This window comes from Diadema setosum, chromosome 10, assembly GCF_964275005.1.
Source record: "Diadema setosum chromosome 10, eeDiaSeto1, whole genome shotgun sequence".
In the NCBI taxonomy this organism is placed as follows: Eukaryota; Metazoa; Echinodermata; class Echinoidea; order Diadematoida; family Diadematidae; genus Diadema; species Diadema setosum.
In genome coordinates, this window is record NC_092694.1 from 27390303 (window position 1) to 27407634 (window position 17332).

Here is a 17332-nt window from a genome sequence, read left to right on the forward strand (position 1 = left end):
AAGACTTAGGCCTACTGTCGGCCGCTGAAGTGGCTTACAGGTACAAGTCGACTATGCGATACTCGAGATGTGGCGGGAAAACGTGTTTTCCTTTTCAACCTACACTGGTGGCGGAGACGGCAAACAAGGCTTATTAATCGCAAGGAACGTCATGATTTGATCAAGGAGGTATCTCCTTGGTTTGATTCATCAAAGCTGACTCAAGAGAACACCTTTTAAACTCTGCTTCGTGGTATAAATCGATAAGTCACCAATCCTTAAGCTGTAGGAATACCTGCGAGTGACTTTGTTCGAGAAATGTAAAGGTCACGCGGCATCTTGGTTGGTTTTTTTTTTTCGGCGTTTTTTTTTTCTCTCTCTCATTTTATGCTTTGACAATGTGTTGTGTAGAAAAACTTTCTGAAATAATCGGAGTATGTGTAAGGTTGAAGAGAAAATGTTGTTTCTCGGACGCTTTGTTCATTTCAAAAATTTCCTCCAGTCGGATGCCCTTGTTAATATTGAGCTCTTTTGGTGGGGCATTTCTGCACAGCGACTTTCCGTCTCTTGCCGTGCATTGGCAAACAGTTTTAACATTCATTATATTTTCTTTGAGAATACGGAAATCATGTTCAGAGCTGTGTTTAAGGTGGTACCGTAATCATTTACATGACAAAACTTCAATGCACTGAGTCATATCAAGAACTTATATCTTACACTGTCTTACGAGGAAAGATTCGTGTAATAATATTTACTTACTTTATGAAAGAAAGTGCATTTGAGTAGCTCCCGTGATCTGGGATTAACAAACGCAGATGTCAGTATCTATACAGGATGGACTATTTCAGTTCCACTTCAATTGCTTTCTTTCTATCAAACAAATGGAGATACATGATACAAAGTGTAATACAAGCAAATGATTAAAGAAGTACAAGCTATAAAGTATAGTACATGTACGAAACTATATGTGCGAATGGATTTGTAAAAGTATGCGACAAACAATGAAATCACAAATAAGCGATGGAAAAAAAAGTGATCCACTATAAAAAGAAGAGTTTGTCGACGTGGATCAATCTGAACAACATTATGATTTGATGGTTTGTTATCATTTTGGTAGCGGTTGAATTTGAGTAACTGGCGATAGTGACTGTCCATAATTATGTTATGGTAGTGAACATTTTAAAAATGCCAGTTTATCTCCTTTCTTTATTTGCGCGTATAAAAGCCTGCTATATTTGTTTACAGGACAACACATGTTAAAGGTTTCTGCTTATCAGTGTCTATACGTGAACACATGTTTACACGTTTGAGCATGCCCAGTTTTGACTAAGTTTCGATTGCAATGAAAATCAGATTAATAGCTGATGATGTAAAATACATCGTTTGCATATTTCTGCTGCAATGCTACAAATCATTAATAATAAATAATTACTTATTATCAAAATTGTCAAAGAATGATAATGATGACGTACACATTTTAGATTTTTGGCAAACATTTTTTTTTTTTTTTTTGCAATTTAATACAATTCAGAATGATTGCTCAGTTCTACCAATTGATATTTGCATTACCACGTCTACCACTTCATTCCACTTAAAGGAACAGTTCTAAGAACGATATGTATTTCAATCACAGTGGTATTTTCTAAAAAAACGATCTTTTTCATTGTTAGCAACTTTACCATGGAATACGGCATGCTGATAAGGGAGCGTTTAGACATGTTAGATGAAAATGTTCGAAGGACAGTCAGTGTAAAGACAGCGATTACAGCAGAATTGGAAAAATATATTATTTGTTTATTTATCAATGTACTTATTCATTCATTTATCTATTTTATTCATTTTTGTTCACTGCATGCATTTTATCCAAGTAATAGTGACCAAGTCTGGATAGAGACCACAGCAGCCTGATGTCACTGTCATGGTCATAGTATCGAAAAAAAAAGTTTGTTATCATACTGGATTAAGGCAATATGCATGGACACATTTGTCTCTACTAATGAGCAAATTTTATGTACTGAAATTCATGATTGCATGAATCAATATTTACACATTATATAATCTTGATGCCCAGGCACGTGTGAAATTGGATTGATCGTATCTGACATTGTCTAGAATCATGAGAAAATCTCTAAACAAGTGTTTCTACCTGCTCCCGACTATTGCTGACGACGCCAAACTTGCACTTCTTACACTTGATAGTTATGTAATGGGACCTACATCGACCAAAGACTGTGTGTGTTGCGTGTGTGTTTGTGTGTGTTTGTGTGTTTGTGTGTGTGTGTGTGCGTGGGATGTTTCTGTAAAAACATCCAATATATCATGTCGGAAGGCAAACGTATGCGTAATGGAATTCCTACGAAATAGCGGCCGCATTATGGAGTAAGTCATGAAAATGATATGCTTAGAATATGACAAGTTCAGATTTAATACTACAACCAGCGGATCCAGGAATTCTGTACAGAGGGGGTGCCTTTACAAAAAAAAAAGGGGGGGCGCACCTCACCCCAATTTGTCTTTTTTATTTCTTTTGTTTTCAAAAAAAAAGGGGGGGGGGCGCCCGGTGAACCTCCGCCTGGATCCGCCACTGACAACTGTAACTCATTGGTTTGGTTAGGAGGAAAAAATATTTTCATGAGTATGAGAAGCTGAATTGTCAACGGTCAATCTGACCATACACTCAATAAACAGTGGCGAAGCCATATATATATATATATAATACGCATACTGATGCGAGTATGAACTAAAAACACTTAAATATCTAACTGAAGTAATTGTTATTTGGTCTCTTTGAACACAGAAGGGTAACTGGCATCATTCTCTCTGAATCCAGGCATCCTTCATTATGCATTTGGTCAGACTCGGAGTGTAAATGCCTCTATCTCACGTTTCTGGCAAAAGTGGATAAAAGTACCAATGTTACAGGTGTTTTCTCATTTTATAGTAATGTTTGTGTAATGATGATAGCAAACACGTCTTTAGAAAGTACACAAAAAATAAGTGCGTTTAAACAAAGAAATATTCATGAAAATAAAATAAAAAAAAGAAGAAGAAAGAACTACAACCGGTCTCTTTAACATTCTTTTTGAAAATAGATGTTAACTTTAAATGTAAACATAAAACTGAATATATAGACGAATGTTTATTGTTGATATAATGAAGTGTATATTGTTTCGTTGCTTTACATTGGTATTACACAATCCGTGAAGCTATTGTTTGTGCATTCTTTTTGTGAACTTTTCACAGGTTGTTCTGAAATTAAATTTGACGTGTGCTTCTGAAATGTGAATACATGATTGTTCGTGTCATATCTTTACTTTATTCTTGATACCTGCGAAGTAGAAAACATATGAAAAACAGTGTCAGAATATTCCTTATTCTTCGATGTTCAAATGTGATTAATTCCAGTGTCCATTGAATTGATAATCCATATTCCAGTATATAGAAGTTTAATTCAACTTTAAAACAGATAAACAGAAGAAACAATAAGGAAAAAAAAAGAATGTCAAGTGAGGGAGAGATAAAAGAAATAGGAAATATCAATATTAATATATTATAATTATGATGTGACGCAGGTGTACCTGTGTTAAAAAAAAAAAAAAAAAACACAACGACGCAAATTATGAAAACGCTACGATAAATCATTAAGATCAAGCTATGTCATAGCTCTTTGGGCCCATTCGATTGAATTTCGCCGCTAGGGCGCCCTCGGGTCAAAGGTTGTCGAGCTTTCACCGCCGCTTTTAATATGCTCATGGGCATTCCGACAGTTTGTCGCATAGGCGTCTGCCGGCAAAAAAGGGCTCCCTCTTCTGACGATAATGCCTCGCGGGAGTCTTTGTCTCGACATGAGCTTTTAAAATGAAAGTAAGAGCTTTTCAGAAGTTGTTTAAAGGCGGTCTGCTGTTGAAATAAAACAGACTTTCTGACATTTTATCTGCTTTAGAATGATATCATGTCCGACGTTGGGTCTATCCTTAAAGGTCCAGTTTACCTTTGGGAGCAGTGATTTCAAAAATGTTCAAGATATCACATTTGATGCATATGTGTAGGTCTGTTGTATCACAAAACATCCTACCATATAAAATTTTTGCAATAAAGCCTAAAATATGGGGAGATATCAGCATGCTTCTCAATAAACCATAACTGTATATGGTTTAGTCTGGAAGCATTCTTATTATAACTATTGTTCACATTTTGTGTACTTAACAATACTTAACATCGGTTATACGGATTCAAATTTTTACAGTGGTTGTTTCTATCCCTAACTCACATTTTAGATCTATTTTAAAGCACTAATGTTGGGTTTTTGTTTCATCTGCAAATGGTAAATTATGCCTTTAATTGTTGTGATAACATTATATTCCATTGATCCATTGGCTTCCTTCTGTATGCTACAGCACTGGCATCAGGCAAAACATCTTGAAACAAACTCAGTTTCATTTCTTTCCTTCTTCTTTTCTTTAATGGATGGAAATTTGAAAAAGAAAGAAAGCGTATTCATGTGAAATAAGAATACGACGCAAAATACAATTAATCATTAATGAGCTTGGAGTGTGTTGTCAAGTAATGGTAAACCATTGCTCGTATTTCCCCTCTGTGAACAGAAAACAAATAGTACAATTATAAAACAGACACACATAATTATGCATATAGGTAAGTATATTATATCATTTACAATATAATGTGTCTTTGTGTGTTAGTGTGTGTGCATATGTTTTTGTGTGTGTTTATTTATGAGATTTATTTTTAAACATTTCAAAGTCCACCATCAGATAGACCAAAATTAAACCTTTCCAGTAATACCTCATTTAACAAGGAATAACAAGGAATATTCTAGAAGTTATGATCACAAAATAATATCCTGCGTTTTCTTGTAATTTACTTTGCCTTTTTAATAGCAGCTTTAATCACTTATATCTTAACTTATAACAAGAATGGATTTACCTCGTTTTGCGATAAAACTCTTCATATATTATATACATACTATTATATATACCTTGCACCGCTCCGCCATGTTCTGGTTTAGTACATTGCTGTCACTACTAGTATATATATTGTTTTTGTTGTTGTTGCTGTTTTATATATATATATATATATATAAAGAGCTTGCTTCCAAAAGGCGCTAAATCCATTGAAAAATGATGGATTTCGCGCTTTTTGGAAGCAAACTCTTCATAACAGTGTTATATATGTATGTTTGTGTGTGTGTGTGTGTTTAATTTTTTATACGCTTGCATACAAACAATCGGAATGTTCATAATATGTATGCAAATTCATACCATCGATTTATTTTCCCAGTGAAACCGTAATCTTACAGTATAGTGCATCGTCATAAGTTATACTGGTATTACCAGGGCAAACTTATCTTGGAAACATCAGAGAGCACGAACTATAGTTTTTAGAATATATGATTTTTAGAACAGAGATGGCATAGCAAAAACAGAAATGTATAAATAACACTATTAACAGTATTGAAATGTGTCTAAAGAGATTGATAGTGGTTGCTATATTCCTGCCAGCCAGCCAGTCGCAGACAAAGAGATGAGAATAATTAAATATAGAATAGATCGACTGAACGATTGAAAGGATGCCCAAAAATGAAGAAACAATTACAATAGTGGAAAGATGTTGAGAAAGGCAAAGAGGACTTGAAAGGGGAATTACCCAAAATAAAATAGTAATTCAGGGAAGAAATATTAGTGGAAAGCATAACATCAGACGTTAATAAAGTAATCAATCGTAAAACTTCGGGTAAAATTAATGACTTGGCATTAATGTTACAACACTTCCTGATGTCACTCGATAGTGGTGATAGAACAAAGACATGGAAAGAAAATACGCCAACTTTTGTTGCTGTTTTTTTTTTCTACCGAAATGCAAAAGAATCTTTACTTTCCTCCTTTAAAAGAAAGTGACATTTATTGATTAGAAAAACATGTTTTGGAATTCTACGTAAATTTTTATGACATCGTTGTAATAATTATAACGATAATTAAGTATTTTGATACATTTTAGGCACTTAATACAGATGTTTCTAAGCGCACAGTTTACCGGAATCTCAATACTTAATCCAAAATAATACAAAAATACAAAACCACTAACATGTTATCTCGGTATTGGCGCACTATTTCTATCAAGCGATGACGGCAAGTAGAGTTAATCAAAAACTGTAGAAATTAATAACTTTTGAATGGCTGATCCAATTTTCCTCATTGGTGTATTTTCCCCGATGTGTTCTGCAATGTTTTTTCTTCTGCTTTCACTGATTCCTATTGATATGTAGGGAGAATTCCCCATTTTGAAGACATTGAAATTCTAATAAACAATTGTATTGCTTCATAAATCTAGCTGTTCTGCTGCAATGACTATAAAGAAAAACTATACAAAACAAATCAAAACCAAACCAAACTAAAACAAACCAAACCAAACACCAAACAAAGCAAAGTAAAACAAAATAAAACAAAACAGAACAAAAAGGTTGGTCAGAGTCATCTATAGACAGTCGAGGATGCTGAATAAACCCGAAGATTCACAGGATGCGGTGGATTTTTGATCTCCACAGCAGCGCCGGCAGATATACATGAACCTGACCGCGGTCCAAGGTGTACCCCGTACTTTCGGAGTTGGTTTTGAAACCGTATAGCACAGCCCCGGGAAATAAGAGATAGGCGGAGTGCACGTGAGCGGAGACCGCACATGAAGTATATTAGTCTTTCTTTCCCTATTCTATTTCGTTTTGCATTCACGCCTCTCCATCTTTCTCTCTCTTTCTTTTACACTCATTTTTTATGTAATGTTTGAGCTGGATTCTGATGAAACTGGTATCAGAGTATTGGTTATCATCTCCATAACCTTTCTGGGTATCGTCCTACTTTGAATCACCTTTTAGATCACTGGTATCTGCAATACCGCCATCCTTTTGTCCGTTATGTTAGCTATACTATTCTTCTGCTGTTTCATCTACCACTATTTCAACTGCTGCTGCTGCTACTACTGCTGCTACTACTACTACTACTACTACTACTACTACTACTACTACTACTACAAGTACTACTACTACTACTACTACTACTACTACTACTACTACTACTACTACAGTACTACTACTACTCCTACTACTACTACTACTACTACTACTACTACTACTACTACTACCACTACTACTATACTACTCTTACTACTACTACTACTACTACTACAGTACTACTACTACTAGTACTACTACCATTACTACCACCACTACTACTACTACTACTACTGCTACTACTACTACTACTACCACTACTTCTATTCATATTAGATACATCTTTTTTCAGTTTCTTGAATTGAATTCATGAAACTTTATTATAATTGTGATTTTGTTTCAACGTATGTTATACTACTTAGGCCTACATAATGGATTATTGTCATAATATCAAGAGAAAAAAAAAAATGAGGAGATGCCAAAACCTGCGGACCGACTTCAACTGACTTCATGAGGCCCTCGAATCATTTCCAAGCGTCAAAAAGAGGGAGGTACCCCTGACTTGTGTCATGTTGTGTAAGCTCGCAATCATTGGCAGTGGCAGACAATCAAAACCTGCCCAAGGCGTGATTGTGTACCGGTATAGGGTGTCGCCTTCTGATTACACGGGTCTTGGCGGACTAGGAAGAATAGAGAAGAAGATGTAATGTAAGGGCGGGGGGGGGGGGGGGGAGTCATACACAACTTGGGAAAACAACACCAAAATGAGGAGAAAATGGGGGAATGATGTTTGTGGTGGACGTTTTCTCTTGTTGCGAGAACTAAAATTTGAACGTAGAATTAGATGTTAGGAAAACACGAGACAGCATTCGATGAATTGCGATTGCCTCCTCGGACTGTGCAAACATATACAAACGTTCAACGAGAATTTCGTCGCCGTATATACATTCTGCGAAGACTTTAGGGGTCCTAAAAGAGCTCCTAAAAAGAATGATGTATACATTATAGTTTGGCATTGGCGAGCGTCGAGAATTTTGAAATTATAATCTGCAACTATACATTTATGCAAAGAGTTATTCAGGTCGTACAGGTAGGCCATGCATACAAATAAAAGTAACAACAAAATTATGATCACATAAATGGGCTAAATGTTATCATTAGAGAAAGAACGAGAGAGAACAGATTCGAATTTCAGCGCAAGGAATCGATTATTACAACGTGAAATTGCCTTGGCCACGTACATACGTGATGGGTTGTGCATTGTTTGGTATAGTCCTGACAGGAAGGAGGAGCCAAGGGAAGTTGTAGTCGTTCACTTTAATGCCTTATACCGAGCTTGGAGCTTTCGAGCTTTGCCATATTGTGTGTGCATGTCAATGTATATCATAATATTGCTGTTGTAGTGTAGTGAATGTTAATTCAAGTCATGTTCCTGATTTTTTTTTGCTATCTTTTGTTTTTGCTTTATTCTGTTCAGTAACTGTTATGTTGACTTCCAAAGCCGTGACGAAGACCCGTAATATGGCTGAAAGCTCAAAGCTTGTTTTGATATTGATTGATCGACTGCCAATTAGCATTATTATTATTATTATTATTGTTATTAACTGCTAGGACGATCTAAATTTAAGGTGAATACACCAGCACACACCACTGATAAGCATATCTTTTTGTTATGAGGCGTGAGGGTATAGCATGGTGATGGGTTGATTGTGCCCTCACATTTGATGCATATCTGTACGTCAGTTGTATCACAATACACCCTACAACAACAACAACAACAAAAAATACAATAAGACCTAAAATGTAGGGAGATATCACTATTTTTCTCACTAAACCATAACTGTAGTCAGAGTTGGCGAGATGGCTTCTTGGAGAGGTTGGAGTCGCCTGAAACTTCTGCTTCTCATGGAGATGTGACTCACGTATACCGCCCTCACCGCTGAGTTGGCACTTCGGAGAGAGTTCAACTTGTTGTTCAATAAAGTTTAAAATTTTGCAGCAAAACTTATCATCTTTTCCTCATCAAATTGGTAACTCTAATTTAACGTCGCTTCCCTTATTGTAGAAAGACAAGGTGGAAGTCGAGGTTACATTCACTAAATTCGTCTAAGGGATGGTATAGTTTTGGTTGAGATGGGGATTCAGGTTTTAACTTTTGGGGAGATACTAGAAACCACACATTCTGAAAGGAAATAACAGTTTATTTCATGACAATCAGTTTTGAAATGGTTGAGATATCCAAAAACAAAGAGTTTCTAATAAAGAGCGGGTCCCACCTTTTATTAGTTTACTTTACTTTGTTGTTTGATATCCCAATCGTTTCAAAACCGATTTTCATCAAATAAACTTTTAATTCCTCTTAGAATAGTATTCTCTAAATATTGTTATTTTAGATTAGTGGTTTCCAGTTATGTAAAAAAAAAAATGAATACTCATCGCAACAGAAACTATCCAATCCCTTTAAATCTGAAAAAAAAAATGGATAGAAAACTTTAAAGCTTTGTCATTTGAAAGAGAAAGTAGAATTGGAATCACTTGAAATGTGTTGCAATTTAAGATACAGTTCTAGAATTAAAAATCAAGAGGATTTGGAACTTCTACAACGGGGAAAAAATGTTAACATATGAACGACAAAGGGCTAATACGAAAGATAATTTTTCTTCTACCTCCAAAACCACTGTAACAAAAAGGAGTCAAAAAATAATGAAAAATCACAAGAATGTGATAACTTGGACATGATAATTTAGGAAAAACAGAGACTTGTAACGGCACTGATGCTGTTATCATTCCATCCATCTGTATGTTGTAATGAACGATAATACTGTTTTTTTAACGCCTTTTTATATTCAATATGCTAATATGTTTATGTGTATGCGGATTCTGACAATCTTTCCTGCCAAGTGCAATGATTTTTGCTTTTACATGTCATTGTAGCTATCATTATTATGCAAGTTAATGTGCCATCTATACCAGTTGTATATTAGAGGCTAAAGGGACACACTTCTTGTTTCATTAGGGGATGTATTGTTTTTTTTTTTTTAATGTATATATACATGTAAGCCTACTCTTTATTCAGTTTCTTTTTCCTCTTATTTTATTCTCTTTCTCCTTTCTTTTCTGTCTTTTCTGTGTCTCTCCTTGCTCTTCTTCCTTTTGTTTTTCCTTCTCTCCCCATCTTTTCCAATGTACTCCTCTTTCTTCATCCTCCTTTCCACTTCTATTTCTTTTCTGGCTTTCTCTTTCTCTTTGTTTTGATTTTCTGCTAGACGTAGACCTCTTGCTTCCCTTCCAAAATTGTCATGTACGGTACTTAGTAGTTTTATTATGCGCAATAGCAATTCACTTATTGTCACCCTTTATAATCACAACAAGATACGCCGCATGTTCGGAATGTTCGAAACGTTTTGTTTTATTCGTAAAGCTACCGACTGCGGTGTTTTGAAATGATCCATTCTAATATTCGAATATCTCAATTTGCTGATGATACTACAATTTTGGTTGATTCTGTTGATTCTTTTAAAGAAGTAACGAAAGAAGTAGTAATTTTCGGTGAAAATGCTGGCCCAAAAATTAATTGGTCGAACTGTAAGTTTACGAGATTGAATTGAGATATTCAAGATATTGGAGAATTAAACCTCTCCGAGGATGCCATATAAGGTCTTGGTATTATTTATAATTATGCTGGGAAATATTACAAAGATGTCGAAAACTTTTACTGGGAAGGAAAAATAGGGAATATTTAAGGACAATGAGAAGATTGACGTTGTGTGGAAAGGTGACCATTATTGAGCATTAATAGTTACATCTCAATATGTATTCATAGCTGAGTACTCCTGTGCCCTTAAAAATAAATAAATTAGTTGATAAATTATTGTATTCTTCTTTTTCTTTTCTTTTTTTTTTTTGGAATTCCAAGCGGGAAAAGGTAAAACGCACTGTATGCTGCAAACCTGAAACGGAAGGAGGACTAAATATTGTCGATTTGTTTTCAAAATGTTTATCCCTTATTTCATAATGGCTCAAGGAGTGTTTTCCTGGGGAACAAACGTCATGCAAGATTTTGTTTCAATATTGGATCCAGAAAATCGATCGAATACCTTTGTGTTTGAGATTTAATTGCAAGAAAAATCATATACTGGGAATATGCAGAAGGGAAAAACATTACCTGCGTTACACATTGACTTTTTCTGTTCATTGTCTGATTCAAGATTATAGATATAATCAATGTTAATGATATAAAGAATGAAATTGCTTGGAAATGTTTGGAACAATAGTAATATTACACATGATAATGACATGTTAAGTTTTCAGAGATGGATTAGAGAAAATGTTTCACAGTGAAACAAATTATAGAAGATGGGGACTGGAAAGACGTTACATCCATAAGTAATACCTTCCGAGACAGGTAGCTGCTCGCTTTATTTGATTTGTCCAAGTTCAAACAAAAAGAGTCTCACAGGTTTTTGAATAGACAAGTTTTGGAATAGACAAGTTAAGTAATAACATATAGATTCCTGTACTGTTGCGAACAGACGAATTTGTTGTTATTGGTTTTTTAACAGGTGATAAAATTGGTGTTGAGCTAAACATTATTATAGATTACTTCTGCATAGAAAATAAAACAAGAACCTTCGTGTTTATTTCTACTTCTGGCAAGATTATTCAGATCTATCTTTTGATTTCACGTGGAATAAGTTTTGCAATATAAGTTTTATCAGATTAATGACGAAAGAGTAAAGCAATTTTAAGCTTTTTCATGGATAATTGCACAGTAAAGATAATTTTTGTTTCAATGGGAAGATTTGAATGATATTTTTTGTATTATTTGTACTTGTAAAGAAACCACCTGTAATTTTTCCTCTTTTTTTGCGGAAAAAAAAATCAAATGTTTTGGAAAGTAGACTCAGTTTTGATTCGGAATATTTTTCTCGGATACGATATAGGTAACACAAAGATGAAATCAGTGAACTTTTTTATATTTATGTTCAATTCATTGTTTATAGGAACTATGCCAAAAAACGTAATGCTTGTTCAATGTATATCATTATTAGAAGATTTGAAAGCGGAATTAAAATTTTATATCACTTTAAAGAGCAACCAGGCAATATTTGATGAAAGTGGAAAAAATACGTAACTTTTTTGGTTGGTATCATTAATGTACCCTTTATTTTTTTTTTCCCATGTCAAAATGATTATGTTGATTGTATTTAGGATATTTTTAGGATGATGTGATTATAAGTATGTGAAATTATATGGAAAATAAAGTACTTCAAATGAGGAAATTGGAAAAGAAAAAAAAAACCCACTGGTCACCGTCAATTCAATCTGCATAGATGAATAACAAAACTACATGTATAATCATACACATTCAATGAATAAATGTTGCTTCCAGTTCCAAAATGTCTATCTGTATGTGTATTCTTTTCGCACATGTCTATATACCAGTATATAGCTCATATTCTATTTCCAGACATTTCTTTATATCCACTCATACAGTTGCATGTGATTAACCTATTGTCGTTGCACACGTAATGCATTCTACCACAAGTGATGTCGTATGCTGCTACTTTTCTTATCAACGTGCAAATTAATCACCTCACAATTCCTGCATAATGTATACACAAGATATTTGCTGACATATAAAAATGCCTAGTCTGCCTTGTAACCACACGTGCCACCTCTTAAATGACAAGTTCACCTTCATAAACATAAGGATTGAGAGAATGTAGCAATAGTAGTAGAACACATCATTGAAAATTTGAGGAAAATCGGACAATCCGTTCAAAAGTTATGAATTTTTGAAGTTTGTGTGCAGTAACCGCTGGATGAGAAGACTACTGCAGTGTATGATACATTGTATGTCACATGCGTACAACATTATTAGGAAAATGTAAAGAGAATTCTACAAAATTTCATCTTTTGAAAAACGTACACATTCCCTTGACTCGTTACCGACATATGTTATGGGTAATATCATTCCCCCTGCCTTTAGAAAGAGGCAAGTCAAGTGCTCTTTATTATGTGAAAAAAAAGTGAAAATATGTTGAATTTTCTTTACATTTCCTTTATACTGTTGTACGCATACGACATCACAAGCTGTAGTCGTCTCCTCATCCAGCGGTTCCAACACAAAAATTTTAAAAATTCATAACTTTTGCATCGATTGTCCAATTTTTCTCAAACTTTCACTGGTGTGTTCTACTACTATTGCTGCATTCTCTTAATCCTTATGTTTTTGAAGGTTAACTTGTCCTTTAAATACATGTGTAGGCTCTATTTCCTATTACATTTTACGAATACACTGACTACTGTATGATGTTTAGAAGTATACACCTTTTCTGAGAATAATCGGAGGTTTATGTATAATTGGTACACTGATTTTCTACTCACACTGTTGGCATTATTGCATGCCTTGTATGCATGAGCATAATGAACTTAAAGCAACTCTTCGATCTTGAATATTTCAATACCAGCACTTCATAAATAATTTTGACATGCACATGTGCAAACTGTGTCTTTACTCACTTCTTGAAACTGATCCAATTGTTCTTGTTTACATATTTGACTGAAAGTGTATCATTACATTGTGGCTGCAACCTTTGCATATCTAATTTTACCACTTTCTGAAGTGCATGTCAGCTTCAAAGTGATTCGTAGTTTATGTAACAGTTCCCTTGTCATAAACATCTTCAACCTTGCCTGAAGGATGATACTCGTTCGTGACTTTCACCCTGTATGAATTAGTCTAAAACTACAGACTGCAGTGACAGCTGTATATCAACTACAACAGTGTTTCAAATTTACTACTTGTGCACTTGTAATCAACTTCTTATTAATGAATCATTGTTTACGGCTGTATTATATGCTAAGATTGCTGTACAACTTCAAAGGAATACTTAACAGGAAGGCCCATGCTTTCCATTTCCTTGTCTATAAACATAATTATGCTCTAACCTCTGTGGCATGTAACTTGACATTTTTTTCTTTTCACGTCAGCTGCAAACTTGCTCAATTTGCATCAACCAGAGTCTCCGGGACCGAAACGAGACTTTATCGAAGCGTTCAGGAGCACACATCACAGCACACGGGGCAAAATTCATAAACGTCCTCAATGGCCGGAAAGTGATGCGATGGTTATTACTTCATAAAGGGACATTAGTGATTAAGTATTCAGGCCCCAGTTAATGAGTGAATGAGTGAATGAGTGAATGCATCACAATAGCTGTTAAAGTGGGTTGCTCAACCAAACTGTATTTCAACCCCTATGCCCTAAAATTGGTATCCTGTGTATCACAGAGCATTGTTTGTGGTAAGTATAATTTGTACCGTCTTTCAAAGTGTTTATTGTATTGCATAAGAACTATACTATTATGTGATATGAAGGTATTGGTACAGCCTGCTATTTCGAAATATTGGACCCCGTTGAGATTTTTGTACCAAAATTGATTTATTTTCCAGCTAACTTGGTCAATTTGAGGATGCTGAATCAAAAACAACAACAACAGCAACAGCAGCAGCAGCAACAACAACAACACAACAAAACAAAGTAAACAAACTTTAATTAACAAATCGTCTTTTGGTTCTATCCAACCACGTCTTCAGCCGCCACTTTGAATTTCAAAATGGTAAACTGTATTTTGACCAATATCTCATAACGTCAGTATCGTAGAAGGTTTAAATTTGCTACAAATAGCAAGGTTGTGATGTCTCTAGTATTTCTGATACATCCTTCTCTGATATTGTGGATTGCTTTGATACAATTTGTAGAATGCAATCTTGAGATTAAAAAATATCCTCCATATGATAGCTAAATGTAATTTTACCCATATCTTAGATTGCAAGCACTATCAAATGGAAGGTTCAAATTCGGGGAACAAAGCGTGTTTATCATATCAGACATAACAAAACTGTTTTTTTTTAATGATGGATCATTTTAGTAGGCGGCCATTTTGAAATTTGATTCAAAATGGCCCCCTTAACAAATGTATTTGGATCTATATCTCATATCATATGCCTTTTGTGAGGTTCAAATATTGGGCAAAAATATGCTAATGACGTAAGACATTATGAAACATCTTTTCCTGAAATATGCTTCATTTTTTATAGGTGGCCATCTTGAAATCCAAAATGGCTGCCATAGCGAAATATATGTTTTGACCCATGTCTCATATTGCATGCAATGCAAGAAGTTCAAATTTCTGGCACAAAGCGTGCTTATGATGCCGAACAGTCAGACACACTTACCCCTTCACATATTGCATATCATTTTCGTAGGCAGCCATCTTAACGTTCGAAATGGCTGCTATTTTACTACCTCTGCATGGTTACAAGGATCTGTTAAGCATATTGGTATTTATTGTGGCATAGCGTGTACATTACTAAAGAGACCCCCCCCCCACCACCACCACACACGCATTCTGTAAAAAATGGATTATTCCTATTGGCGCCACTCTTGAAATTCAAAATGGTCACCAGAGCATGGTATTTAATCCCAAATTTAGTGCTGTAAGGTCCTTAAACTGCAAAATCAAGCATGTTGGAGCACTCGTGTTTTAGTCATTCACTTTTAGTCGTTTACTGCCATGTTTAAATGCAAAAGGACTGCCATGGGGAACATTTTCTTTTAATAAAAAGCGTTGCATTAATGGGTAAAATCGGTGAATCGGAAATCATGTGATTCTGGTGTCAAAAACAAATGTCATCCAAAAGTACCTCCTTATCACTATATCTGAACGAGTGATGCCCCATTGATATGATTCGGTTATAGCTTTTGAATAAACGATATTAGCCGTATTCATGATAATCACTTTAACGTGTTTTAGGCTTACTCACTGTATGTGGTTTTAAATTTAGGTAGGACCAAGCAGATCTTTGTTTTGTTCTCAACTATGTCAACTGCAACTTTGGTATTTCTTTCTCCAGTAATGGAGCAAAGACAACATGTGATGCAGTAAGTAGAGCAAAGATCAGGAGAATGAAAATGTCAGTATCTGGGGAATAAACATCAATATCTCTGATTTTCCCTGTTGCTCTTGAAGTAGCATCAAGAAGCAAAAACAACTGAAATAGTATGCAGCTAAAAGCGATGTAAACCATGCAAACCCACACATTCGGAGAACTGGAATAGCACTATATCCACTCCTTGTTAGCGCTGTGGTTTTGGTTCTAGAATACATTAGTTACATTATCTTTGCTTATCTTTGGATGTGATTGATAAAATGCCATATTCTTGCCGATTTCAATCAAGTCACTTACGCATGGCCAGTAATGGCGTCATAATTATATTGATCGGCAAGTTTTTCGTGAATTACTAATCGTTGTGCATGTGTCTTTGCAAAATGAACATTCAAAAATGCAATTGTTATTAGGAAATATATCTTTCAAGGCTTAAGAACTTAAGTGTCCCGCCAGTTGAAATGAAACTGAAAGAAAAACGAGGTCGTCCCACGGCCTAAATAATGCTCTCGATAAAAGTGCATGACTGTTGAGCGATGGGTAAGTCGCCCAATTAATGCAGGACCAGCGCAACGGGGGGGGGGGGGGGGGGGGAGGGAGTTTCGGCCCCCTTTTTTTGCGTAATACATAGGAATGAATAGGGTCTAAACACTTGACCCCTCCCCAGCTTTTCTGTTATTTTCTCTTTTTTTTTTTTTTACCCCGGAAGTGGCACCAGAAAATGCGATTAAGCCTTTTTTTTTCTTCCGTTTTGCTTGTTGACCGATTAACCCCTGGAAATGTGGTTAAGCCCCCCTCCCCTCGTTTTTAATTTCGTTTTGTTTTGCTTGTCAGGTCTGTCTGTTTTCGCTCGTCTGCCTGTCTGTCTGTTCTTCTTTCTGATTCTTATGAAACCCCAATACTGTAGAATGTGTGAACGCAAAAATATTCGTAAAACACAACAGTGGAGTTTGAGGAAAATCGGACAATTCGTTCCAAAGTTTAAACGTTTAGAAAAAAAAAAAGTTTCGGCGTCGCCAGCGCTGAATGAGAAGACTACAACAGTTCGTATGGAAAACGATATGAAGATAACATAAAGAAGTCAACATATTTTCCCTTTTCTCGCACAATGAAAGAGCATTTGACTTACTTTTTTTTTCAGAAAGTAGGGGGAACAATATCACACTTAACATAATGCCAGTAACAAAACGAGGATATGTTTACTTTTTTTTTTTTATAAAACACGAAAGATTGTGGAATTCTCTTTATCCTTTTATATTGTTGCCCTTTAACTGACACAACGAACTGTTGTAGTCTTCTCATCCAGCAATGGTGGCATCAAAACTAAAACAACAACAACAACAACAACAACAACAACAACAACAACAACAACAACAACAACAAAACCAACAACAACAACAACAACAACAAAAACTTATGAATACATTGTCCGAT